The sequence below is a fragment of the Amphiura filiformis genome, chromosome 18 (genome assembly GCF_039555335.1).
Source record: "Amphiura filiformis chromosome 18, Afil_fr2py, whole genome shotgun sequence".
Classification (NCBI taxonomy): Eukaryota; Metazoa; Echinodermata; class Ophiuroidea; order Amphilepidida; family Amphiuridae; genus Amphiura; species Amphiura filiformis.
The window spans coordinates 56563835-56577277 of NC_092645.1; the positions used below are offsets into that span (position 1 = coordinate 56563835).

At 35.8% G+C, this 13443-nt stretch overlaps 1 long non-coding RNA gene across 1 annotated transcript; it reads left to right on the forward strand.

Moving 5' to 3' along the window:
• The first annotated feature begins 11029 nt into the window (after window positions 1-11029).
• LOC140139526 (uncharacterized) lies at window positions 11030-12104 on the forward strand. The gene is made up of 3 exons (XR_011857154.1): window positions 11030-11122; window positions 11309-11413; window positions 11997-12104. It is a non-coding gene; the product is annotated as an uncharacterized lncRNA (long non-coding RNA).
• The last annotated feature ends 1339 nt before the right edge of the window (window positions 12105-13443 follow it).

The following is a 13443-nucleotide window of genomic DNA, read 5'->3' on the forward strand; positions in this document are numbered from 1 at the left end:
TGATTTGTATGTTTTCTTTAAAGAGGAGAGAGGGAGAGGAAAGAGGGAGAGGGAGTGAGACATACAGAGACTGAGAAAACGACTGGCTCGTAGCTAATGAACCAATCATGAGCGCGCTTGGCATCATCTTTGGGGCCATCGTCGTGCAGAAATATTATGTAGTACTAAACACATTAGTGCTGTGTTGCTGTTACAACAACAACTTAAAGTATATTGTTATCTTTATCGATTAACCTTCGGTTCAGATTCTTGATTTTTCGATCAGAATTTTGTGCAAACGTACAAATTTTGCAATCTTCGACAAAATCGGAAAGGACTGAAACGATATGTTTCTTGGATGTAAGCTGCCAACCGTATTTACGGCCATCGGTATGTATCTCTCTTTTTTATTCTTCAAAGTATATAATACAGCCAAATTAACAATTAATAGGCCCTATGGGAAGTGGTGCATAACTTAAAATATCGGCAGTAAAATTTCTTAAAGATTCAAAAACTATGACGTACGTGTCTGCTTAGCAATGGTGCAAAAATTATCCAAATCGGTTCACGCGTCACTTAATTAAATTTGTACAAAGAGACACGTTTTTTAAAACATTCCAATGGGGGTAATACACATTAACAGTAATGTGTAGTTCATTGTAAAAGAAATAAATGGAAAAGAGTTGCTGATTAGGAATTCAAAATCAATTAATCAATCTCACAAAGAATGTTTTTCATACGTTTCTCTTTGGGTTAAGGGCTCGGATAGCAACGTTTGCATCGTAATTTTTATGGGACCTGAGAGCACTTCAGACATATTGAATTGAGTTCTGAATACGGGGAATGTCCTTCGAATATCATTTTTTTTTAATTCGCGTTATAACACACATTTTATGCAAATTATTAAAATTTGATATTTTTTGTATTTTTGATATTTAACTATATACTTCATAAATCTAATGATACGTACTTAGTGTATGTAGCTGGGATGAATAGCCGACCATCGCTTGAGAATTTTAACTTTTCATTGAGTTTTTTCCCCAAAAAGACCAAATTTATTTTGTGTTTTGGGGATAAAATCTTTATCGTTAATATGAAAGGTCAAAATTTTCATATTGGTATTGGTCTAACGGCTCGCATCGAAAACCACTTGCATTGGTCTGATATGAAGCGGCCTGTTTCTGTTATAAAAAAGTGCATTCTTTATGAAGTTTGCAGTTTATCATTCTTTAAAAAACAAAATATCTCGGCCCGTGCCACAATTTTCAGAAATGATAGACTGGTAAAATGAAATAAAAGAACGGAGGGTGAAACGATTTTTAATAGAATTTCTTTTTTACATGTAGGCCTAAACATGGTAAAGTGTTCACAGATATAACACTCCGCATCTGGTTTTGTAACTACATGCACATTTGGACGTTTTGAACAAGTCAATCAACTGTGAAGAGAAAAGTCTCATCTACCTACCCTCTCTTGCCCCTTTTTCAAAAATGTTCTTGTTTCCGAAGCAATCACTTTTTAAAAATGATGTTTTTAAGAAAGGTTGAAAAGATCCAGCAGAACTCTCGTCAACAGCATTGATAAACGCTGTATTGAGGCAAAATTGACAATGACGTTGGATACATTGATTATTGATTTTAAATTTACGATGAACAATATCTAATGAATTTTTTGTTTTGTTTTGTTTTGTTTTTTGTTTGTTTTTTTGGTCATTTATTAATATTAGAAACGAAACGATCTTGCTTTTTGTGTCAAATGAAAATACAAAAAATAAAAAAACAAAAGAGACTTTCATTGTGCGATTCGGTTAGTAATATGGTACCAACAAGTTTGCGTTCTTTAATTAGTTATTTAAGATAATTTATGAAAAATGGAAAATGAAAAGTAATTTAACGAAAACCCATTCATTACATTAAGAAGCCGTATGTTGCTAGATATTTACTTCAAATACACAGTGTCTATCCTAGCAACAAAAGTCCATTAGTATAATTAGTAGGCCTACATTGCGAATTATTACTATCAGCCAATTTTTAAATGGAACATGATGCTGTGGAGAAATTGTTATTATTATTGTTACAAACGCTTTTTATTAGTGTAGATACAATTATATACACAGAAATTTATGGAACCCTGACATTAAAGTCAATGTAAATTTAAATTTTTAACCATGTTTTTTTCGCTTTAAAATAACATATCACATGACCCAGAGACATAGCCAGGTGGAGCCAGGGGGAGCAAATTACCCACTCAACCCCAGAATTTTTTCAGGGATAAAAAATGGGGATGGCAAAGAGTAAAGTGTTCTTAAAATAACTAAAAATGGAACAAAAAGTTGACAAAGGGGGATGCAAATTTGGCTTTGCCCCTTACACTAAAATCCTGGCTACGACACAGATCACATCTGCCTGATAATCTAGACTAGAGAACACAATTGTATGCAACGTCTCATGTATTTTTGAATGCATTCTGCTTATTAAGACTCCAAAAATTAACAAAAACGATTTTACATTGATGAAAGTGGCTCCGGTCCAGCGTGTAGCAACGAGGTTCCATTAGTGTAATTAATACATTACGAATTATTACTACCAGACAGTTTTCAAATAATAAAATTACATGATGCATGCCACTTTGGAGAATATCTTATACATTTACTAAATTTCAAAAATCCAATGCATGGTATCAGCTTATTATGTGGCCTAAAGCAACCCGTACATGAATCGTTGTACACTTGCCTGCACACAATTGAAAGAGCGGGGTATTTGATTTGCATTTTGACATGCATGGGTAAACCTTTAACCTGCCGGCCTATTCAGGCGACGTAATTCTTGGCACTCATGCTAGCTCTGCTACGTGATACAATTCCCTATGTCATTTTTAAAATTGCACGAATTTCCAAACAACGGTTCCTGTGCTCACGATGATTAAACTTTTGATATCAAATTTGGTATCAACCTGCGAGGGAAATTGTATAGAAAATTATTATATGAATTATTTTCCCATAAACTCATCAGGCTCTGATTAAATGGGGATGGAACTAGTGGAGACTTTTTATTTTGGCTGTGTTTACTACTACTACTACTACTACTACTACTACTACTACTACTACTACTACTACTACTACTACTACTACTACTACTACTACTACTACTACTACTACTACTACTACTACTACTACTACTACTACTACTACTACTACTACTACTACTATACTACTTCTACTACTACTACTACTACTACTACTACTACTACTACTACTACTACTACTACTACTACTACTACTACTACTACTACTACTACTACTACTACTACTACTACTACTACTACTACTACTACTACTACTACTACTACTACTACTACTACTACTACTACTACTACTACTACTACTACTACTATTAGGGATGCCCACTGTCCATACAGTTTCCACTAGAACGATTTTTCATTTACTGTGTGCGTGCACTCACACACGTATTGTATATGGAGAAACTGATCGATACAAGAAATCCCAGGCCTGTTAAATGGCGTACATACTTGTTTTTGATCCAAATGTAGGCCTATATCAGGGTGTTTCAAGAAATTCCTGATTCCACCGGAAAACATTAACCAAACTTTTTCCTGATTGGTCAGTAAATAGAGAGGACCTTCCTCCATGCAGAGATCAACTTTTTTAATGAAAAATTTAATGAGATGAGAACTACAACAGGTTGAAGTGACACCATTCCGTGCATCAGGTGTTCAAACGCAATTATTTCCGAATTTGGAGTGAATCAGACAAGCAAACTTACATAGTCATAAAATGTAACTATTTTGAAGACAAAATGTACAGGATGTTAAGAAATTTAAGAATGTTTAAGCCTACCGCGGCCCATCTCAAATCATGCACTTCTCACTACCATGTCCATTTCATATGCTATCCATCATGGCTTCCATGCACACACAGTGTATTGCTCAATGTATTAAAGATAACCTTTGAGTTGGAGCAAATTTCTCAAAATTGGTAGTGATTAATATTACCAAACTTATGCCATGATGAAATATAATAATTTTTGAAGATAAAATGTGCTGACCGTAAAAGATTGAACAATGTTTAAGACTACCGCCATTTATTTGAAATAATGCACTTATTGTTCATCTCCTCTATGGAGATATTTTCCATGGCGGCCATCTATGATCATGCTTGCGGTTTCACCAAACAAACCATGGGTTTTGAGGTCTTATATTTTTTGTTGTATGTCAACAAAATCGATTACATTTTCAGGATGATCTTATTTTCATGTTGTTATAAGCAAATATAATGTTCCAGATAACGCTAGTTAATAAATACATTAAGAAAAAGTACCTTAAAATTGCACTTTCTGTTAGTAATCCTTTTTGGACTTTAACTTTTTAACATGTTCTAGCAGCCCTATATAAAACCGTAACACTCAAAAGGCCATATCTCTGGAATGAAACGTCCGATTAAGATTATTTAAACGCCAAAATGTTTCTTTCATCAATTCCCAGCCAATAAGTTAGGTCTGAATCAATTTAAAAGTACTTAAATTTTTAGTGGACATGCCTACTACTACTACTAATACTACTAATACTACTACTACTACTACTACTACTACTACTACTACTACTACTAATACTAACTACTACTGCAACAACATAAGATATAATTACATTTTGTGGTCCCGTCATTCTGTTTAGGACATAGTTACATCACAGAATATACTGTTTCCTTATTAGTTTTGTAGACCTATTTTAATAGTCAAACACAGGACTTTAAAATCAAGTTTTGATAACATTATATATTCTTATATATGTGACCGTACACCACGAATGAGCCGTAAATGTCCTCAATTGTATTCTGAGTTACAGTGTAAAATGGGCATGAAGGTCGTATTCATAGGTACCTCAATTTGGTGCTACGTGTACCTCATTTAATGAGATACACGTAGCACCAAATTGAAATACCTATGAATATGACCTTCATGCCCATTTTACACTGTAACTCAGAATACAATTGAGGACATTTACGGCTCATTCGTGGTGTACGGTCACATATAGGGTGTACACATATTTGACGTTAAAGGTCATTAGGACGATTTTCGGTACATTACCAAATAGCATGCAGGGGTCAAATAGGGTTGATAACTGAAAATCACCTTAAAATTCACTATTTGCTGTGGCGATTAGAATAATGCCAAAAAAGCTCTAAATGTGCATATAGGGTTATAGTCAGATTTGGGAGGGATCTGTTTTGGGGTCAAAAGGGGTAAAATGCTTAAGTTTGTCCTATTTAAGTGAAATTTAGTATGTGTGATGTTGATACGATTAAAAACATGATGGGGGTAATTTCAAGGTCACCAGATGTCAAAAGGGTTCAATTTAAATAGAAATTCGTATATGTGATGTTGATACGATTCGTAAATCGAATATAAATAAAGGTCACCATAGGTCAACAAAGGTCAAATTATTTGAGTAGATTTATTGTTTTTTAACTCAGTGCCTATATTTTTCACGAAAAGACGATTTTGTCCAAAGTCATTTCAAGGTCACGACTGGACTTCGTGGTCTTCAATGTGTCAAATGAGCTTCTGGGAAAATCAAAATCTCGTGCCCTCCCATCTAATATTCCTGTAGATGAATTGCCAGACAAGTTTTGCCAATTCTTCTCTGACAAAATAACAGGCCTAAGAGAGAATTAGATTCTCGGCATTGCCAGCCTCCATGCTTTGCTATTTATGATGGTCCAGTGTTTGATAATTTTTCTCCGGTTTGTGAAGAGGATATTGTTGCTATGATGAAGGAAATGCCCAATAAAACCTGCATCCTGGACCCACTTCCAACATATATTGTCAAACAATGTGCCGAGAGCCTGATTCCTCTAATCACTCGTATCATTAACGAGTATCTTCTATTAGGTTTTGTTCCATCTAAACTTAAAGAGGCTGTTGTAGTTCCAATTCTTAAGAAACATGGACTTGACTGTAATAATCTAAAGAACTTCAGACCGGTATCCAATCTACCGTTTATCTCAAAACTTCTAGAAAGAGTGGTTCTTCGTCAATTGCAGCAACACCTTTTTGACAATAACCTATTGGAAATAAATCAATCTGCGTATAGGAAGGGTCATAGTGTTGAAACCGCAGTACTGAGTGTCATGGACCGCCTGCTCAAAAACTCTGATGAGAAATTTGTCTCACTCGTTGCCCTCCTTGACCTCAGTGCTGCGTTTGATACGCTTGACCACTCAATTCTTCTCAGACGCCTTGAAATCACTTTCGGTATCAGTGGCAATGTTCTTAAATGGTTTCATTCATACGTGTCACAAAGATTCCAATCTGTCATTGTTAATGGTTCTACTTCAAATCCGTGCCCACTTTTGTACGGGGTTCCACAGGGCTCTGTATTGGGGCCAGTTTTGTTTACATTATATTCCCAATCCCTCTCAGATGTCATCAATCTTCACAATTGCTCTTTCCATAAGTATGCCGATGATACCGTTGTATTTCAAAGTGGTCCTCCTGAGAAGTTTGAGGTAACTAAGATCGCAATTCAGGAATGTATCAGTGACATTTTATGTTGGATGGACAGCAATAAGCTAATGCTAAACACAGATAAGACCGAGGTTATGATTGTGGGCACCACTTCGCGTGTTAAGCAGGTTGCTAGTAATTCCATCACAATTTTGAATTCTGATATAAAAATACAGGAGTCTGTTAAGTACCTTGGGGTGAGATTAGATCAAACGTTATCCATGTCCAGTCACATTAGTGAAGTTTGCCGTTCATCATTTTTGTCTTTAAGACGTATTGGGTGTATTCGGCCTTATCTGTCTGATAAAGCTACATCATGTCTTGTCAATTCAATTATTACATCACGTCTTGACTTCTGTAACTCGTCCTTGACTGGTATCACCACTGACCAACTTAACAGACTTCAAAGAATACAAAATTGCGCGGCCCGTTTAATCATGAAGAAAAGGAAGTATGAGCATATCACCCCCGTCATATATGAGCTTCACTGGCTGCCATTAGAATTTCGGATTCAGTATAAGTTAGCTGTTTTTGCTTTTCGGCACTTTGAAGATACTTTACCAACTTATCTGTCTGCTACGCTCTGCACGTACAAACCAGCTCGATCACTTCGATCTTCTACTGAAAGATTATTGAAATCTCCCCGTGTAAATCTAAAATCGGCTGGTGAACGCTCCTTTCATTTCGCTGCCCCGGCTGTTTGGAACTCGCTTCCAAACAGCCTCCGTAACACACATTCGCTTACGCAGTTCAAAAAGCAACTTAAAACTCATCTTTTTCTTCGTGCTTTTCCGGATTTACATATGTAACTTGTTTGTCTTTATTGTTTGTGCGCCTTGAGTTCTTTTGAAGATTGTGCGCCTACTAAGAACCCTCCATTATTATTATTATTATTATTATAAGACCGCAGCATATCTACTTTCTTTTCAGCATTTGGTTTGGTGTTGTACTCATGTGACGCATTTGTATGCTACATGGGCCAGCAACCAGACCCCAACAATGAGTATAAACTACGCTGGGTGTTACCCTATACACGTGTTGAGAAATGTAACTGTGACAAGACATGATGCAGTCATGTCTACAGTAGAATTCATCTCGACCTTTGCAGGACTTAACCCCATTAAAAGCTATTAAACCAAGATAACACTCATTGAAACAGCTCAACTGATTAAATCGGATCTTCTCTGGTTGTGCACAAGTGACTGTTTTCATGTGCGATATCGCAATAAAGCTGGTATTCATATATCTACTATTTCCATGGTTGGGTAACCGATTATAAAGGAAACGAAAGGAAACAATGTTATGTGTGGCTTTGTTCACGAAATCAGACAATGTCGTGCTTTTTGTAAACCAGCATTCTTGAAAATGAGCAACATAATGATTTTTGACTTAACACGGTTTAGAAATAATTTCTTCATATTTTTGGTGTTATCTGTCGTTTACATGTCCTTCCTAAAACACAAAAGTACGACCCTCTCCAAACACCTAAATTAGCTGAAAATTTAGGACATGTTACAAAACTTTATTTTCTAGAACCTATTTAGAATAATTTAAATGTAGCTTTTACCGGTTTTTTTGTGGCATCCTTCAGAAGTGAGCGGTCCGATACCAATATTTTCGGTCAAATCTCCATTCAAATAACACGGGGAGTTGGCTAGCTATGCCTTGCCCTCACTCATATTTTTTACAAAAGTACGACCATTTCTGAACATCTAACCTAGCTGTAATTTTAGGTCATGTTAGAGAAATATATTTGCTAGAAGTTTTGGAGAATAAATAAAATATTGGCTGGTTATTTTTCACACAGTGATGTTAACTAGGCAAGTGTCCATTCTCCCAACATACGTCATTTGTAGGGGTCACGCGTCAATGGTGAGAGCACTGTGTATTGTGTATGGGAAAACGGACAGTAACTGCAGTATGATACGTGTATTGTTAGGAGGATCGAATGTGAACTCAATGGAAGGATGGGAAGAATATTTGTATACAGATGAACCATTGCAGTTCGTCAACAATGATGACCCGGAGAGGTTGACAGAATTACTGAAGTGCGATGAGAATAAAGGTAGGTGAAAAAAACTGTATTCCATTTGTTCCCGCCAAACATGGAATGTTGGCTGAATGAAGGAATAAAAGAAAACAATGAAGAGTATGTGCTTTCCCTTGTTTCTCTGACCTTTGACACCTTTGTGGTGTTAAAGAAAGTTCAAAAACAATAATAAACTAAAATTGAAGACCCTAGTGGAATAAGGACTCAACGACCAGTTTGGCGAAAATGAGTTATTGGTGCTTTCGAAGTCATTTAGGGACGATCTTGGCAAACTTTTAGGCATTTGACCCCTTCCCTGTAGGGGTCACGTCGGGACGGTCAATTAGGGGTCAAAATTTCAAAATGACCAACCATGTATATCAAATTACTTGTTACGTTGTAAGGATTCCGAATATATATACTTTGCTATTATGTCAGACGTATGGTTATGGAGATAATGACGAAGGGTCACTTAAAGGTCAAGTGGGGTCAAATTTTCAAAAACGTCGGATTTTCATGAATCAAATTGTTCGTCTTACCTTGTACATTACAATACTTTTATATTATTTGAACTTGTAGTTTTAAAATAATTGCAATTATTTGAATTTTGACCATGATTATAATGGAAGAAGGACTCAAATCCATAATGGTGATTATTGATTACAAGAAATCGATAATTTATATGACCCTGTAAATTGGTACAAGTTATTATATCATAAACATAACAACTTATACCAAATATGAAATTCAAACTATAACGCGTTCTGGAGTTATGGAATGTATAAATGTTTGATGGCCTATATCTCCGAACTTATATTATGGTCGTTGAGCTCTTCTTCCACTATAATCTTCAATTGCTGTTTTATTTTCAAAGTGCTTTGGCACAACACATCTAATAAAGATTAGTATTTCTATGCAAATCTATCCTCAAGGTAGGAGATAACATAACATTTTGAAGTTGAATAGTTTTAGCTGAAAGTTCTTTCATTTGAAAGAGAATCAAATTACCTAAACAATAATGGGTCAATCATGATTCTAGTGTATTATACTTTTGAAGTTTCAGACACAAATATGTCACCAAATTGTCCTCAAATTTGTGTGTGAAGTTGTGACAACAGGCACATGTACAATGTACACTACTGTATGTGACCCCAGATGACCACCTATTCTTTACTGTAAGAAATCGACTTTGTGGAACATAGATCACTGTGTGATAGTTTATGAATCCAGTATTATGCCAGTACCAACATAATAAGTCAACATGACTTAGGTTTTGGTTGTCAAAAATTTATTGTTAGTGATTTTTATATTGAGCCCCACAGTTAAAGCCATCTTTGGACCGTACATGCACATTCCACTTCCCTATGGACGAATAGCGCCACCAATAGTGTGTGATGTGAGCCCGTCTATCCAAGGACTCTAGTAATTTATTTTAAGAACATTTCTTCTGGTTTGTTGATATCAGAGTCTAGTGTCACAGCAAAGCAGCTCTCAACTACATCGGAGGAGATCACTGAAACTGTCTCGAAACAAGGCGCTAGCTCTGAACAAACAAATGGTAAGAAAGATGAGAAATCCTAATTCTAATTAACGTGTCAACAACCTGTCACATTGTAATATCGTGTTACATTTTCTCATTTCAAAAGTTCTATTCTCATAGTTTTGTCCAATTCTCATCGGTTTGAAAGAAATCTTATTTTAAATTTCCGCTAGTGATTATCCCCTTGCACTTTAAAACTTACTTTGTTTGTATGTTTGTTAGTTTGTTTGTTTACTTTTTTTCCTTGATTTCAAATAGCATTTGTCTAGAAAGTATTATCTCGTCTAATTTTGATTTCAGCCCCTGATACCGTAAGAAGCACAAGTGAACAGCAGTTGTCTACAACTGAAGTAATCAAAGAAACTACTCTTTCAGAACACCATACTACTACCGAGCAAACGGAACGTAAGTTCTCTCTCTCGCAGTTCATTATTAGTTCTAGCAGATGAACAAACCGTTCATTTTGTTTATTTTGTTAATGCATGAGATCACTGAAACTGTCACAAAACAATGCACTAGATCTGTACAAACGAATGGTAAGAAAGATGAAGATTGGAAAAAAACTCTACGAAACTTTCTTATCCAAATGAATGAGAAATACTAATTCTATTAAACGTGTCAACAACCACGTAATCGTGTTACATTTTCTCATTTCAAACACTGTGACAGGTTGTTAACACGTTAATTAGTATTTCTCATTCATTTGGATGAGAAAGTTTCGTAGAAAGGAAATAAGTTCAATTCTCATAGCTTTGTCCAATTCTCATCGGTTTGAAAGAATTATCATTTTAAATTTCTACCAGTGATTATGCCCTTGCGCCTTGAAACTGTCTTTGTCTGTATGTTAGTTAGTTAGTTTGTTTGTTTGTTTGTTTGTTTGTTTTTGTTTACTTGGTTTCAAATCGCATTTGTCTAGAGAGTATTCTCTTGTCTAACTTTTGATTTCAGCCCCTGATACCGTAAGAAGCACAAGTGACCAGCCGTTGTCTACAACTAAAGTTATCAAAGAAACTACACTTTCAGAACACCATACTACTGCCGAGCAAACGGAATGTAAGTGTGTTGTTGTTGCTGTTGTTGTTGTTGTTGTTTTCTCCATGAGCACTAGACGCCACAGTTCATCATTAGTTCTAGCAGATGAACAAACCGCTCATTTTGTTTATTTCGTTATAAATGCCTGTGAATGTTTTGTAAATGACATTTGTTTGAAGATTATTTGTATCTAATGATTCAATTTAGACCCTGTTACCGAAGTAAGTACAACGGAGCAGCCGTTGTCCACAACTGATGTAATCGCAAAAACTACTTCTTCAGAACAGTATACTACTACTGAACAGAAGGAAAGTAAGTTCGGTATAGTCAACGAAATGACCTATTGGGCTATTCCATTTAAAATCGACACTACCCCTGTGAAAGATCTAGCTAAAGTCTTCCACAGAGGGAATACGAATTTTGAATACAATAGGCAATTGGATAACTTCCATTTGAAATTTGAAATACTTGCACCAGTTAAGATATAAGTAAAGACATAATACAAGGAGAATATGGGTTTCAAAATGTTTAACCCTGACCAGTTACATTTGAAAAACATACTCCCCCTGTGAAATAAACTTATAAACTTAATTACAACATATGACGCTATCACTGCACTAAAATGATTGATATGATAATTTTAAGACCAGTTGTAAAATGACTAATATGATCATTTTATAGAGAGACTGAGGTGGAATTTGCGTACTAATGCCTATTAAACGTAATAGAGGAGAGGCATGTAGTTTCAGATTCCGCCGGATGCCACAAGGGCACCCTTTGGCAAACATTTGTCTGCAGCAATATTTTGGTCATTCCTCTTTATTTAGTTATAACTTCTTACTTAGCTTCCTACTGTGTATTTATTGAGCAATTAAATTCCATGTTCTTTTAACAGAATGTGACACACCTGCACCACTAGGAATGGAAGACGGTCGTATAACCAATAGTAGAATTTCAAATTCATCATATTATTATTATAGAACCAATTATGAAACCAATTACCCGTACTCAGGCCCAAAAAAATAAATTGTTTGTTTGTCCTCAACTGCTTTTTTGTAGGTAGGGTCGGTCGGTCGGAAAAAGTTTGTGTTTTTTTATTTTATTTTTATGACCCTACTATTATGTATAATCCTACATGTAATTAGGTCCTCATAAATACTCCAAATAAGTTTTATTAGATCTCTGATCATTACAAAACAACTACAATCTTTAATATCAACTGCCAGAGCAACATTTTCTCACATTAAAATGCACAAAATTTGAAAAGAAGAAAAAAAAAAAAAAACTTTTTCAGGAATTTGACAAATTAGGGTCGGTATTCTTTTGTAAAGTAAAAACTTTTTTCTAGATTTCAAATATCAGGGTCGGTCGGAAGTGGACAAACAAACAACTTTTTTTTTTGGCCTCACCATTCACTGCCAGACTGAACGGAGCTGGGTATTGGGCACCTGACATTACAGATGTTCACCCTTGGATACAGGTGTATATTGGTATGTGGCAGGTTATGTCAGGTATCATAACGCAGGGATACGAAGGGCACTATGTGGAAACTTGCTATATACAATTACAGGTCAATGGAAGCCAACTACAGCCTCTCAAAAACTCTGCAGGTCATCTCAAGGTAAGTAGCAGAAGTAAAAGAAAACTGTTATGAAGGGTATGAAGGAGAGGAGGATGAAGGGGAGTGAAGGAAGGAGCAAGATAGAAAAAAGTGTAAATGGATTTGAAGAAACGAGAGACTGTCGTCATTATTGATGATATCAAGTCACCTTTATTTTTATTATGTGTGCAGCTATTCAATGCCAATACTGACGCCACATCAAATGCATACGTCACATTTGAGAAACCAGCAATTACAAGTGTTATTAGAATTGAACCACAAAAATGTACCGGAATCCCTATCACACAATCAGCATATTGTGCTTTGAGAATGGAAATATTAGGGTGCAACGTAGGAGAAGAGAATGGTAAGACCCAGGAATATAGTGGTGCTCGAGGTGGAACTATGCGTATTTTATAATGGTTTTAATCAATGAGCTTCTATAAACAGGGATAAACAATAGATTACGTAACGTATTATTCCCTTGATGACGATTTGATTTGCCGACAATCTATTCATCAAGTGGTAGCCTTTGTTCAGGACAAAAGTATTGCGCCATTAAATCGGTAACTGACCTGTCAGCGAAATAACTCCTTACAGGCAGACCACTGCCAATAAGCGATCAAAAGCAGTGTGCAAGCGCCCACTTGAGTCATTACAGCCCACGGGTGTGATTGTGTCGTCGCAAGCACCAAAAAGCACACTTCAGCCATCGCTGTACAGTTATTTAGTAATTGAACCG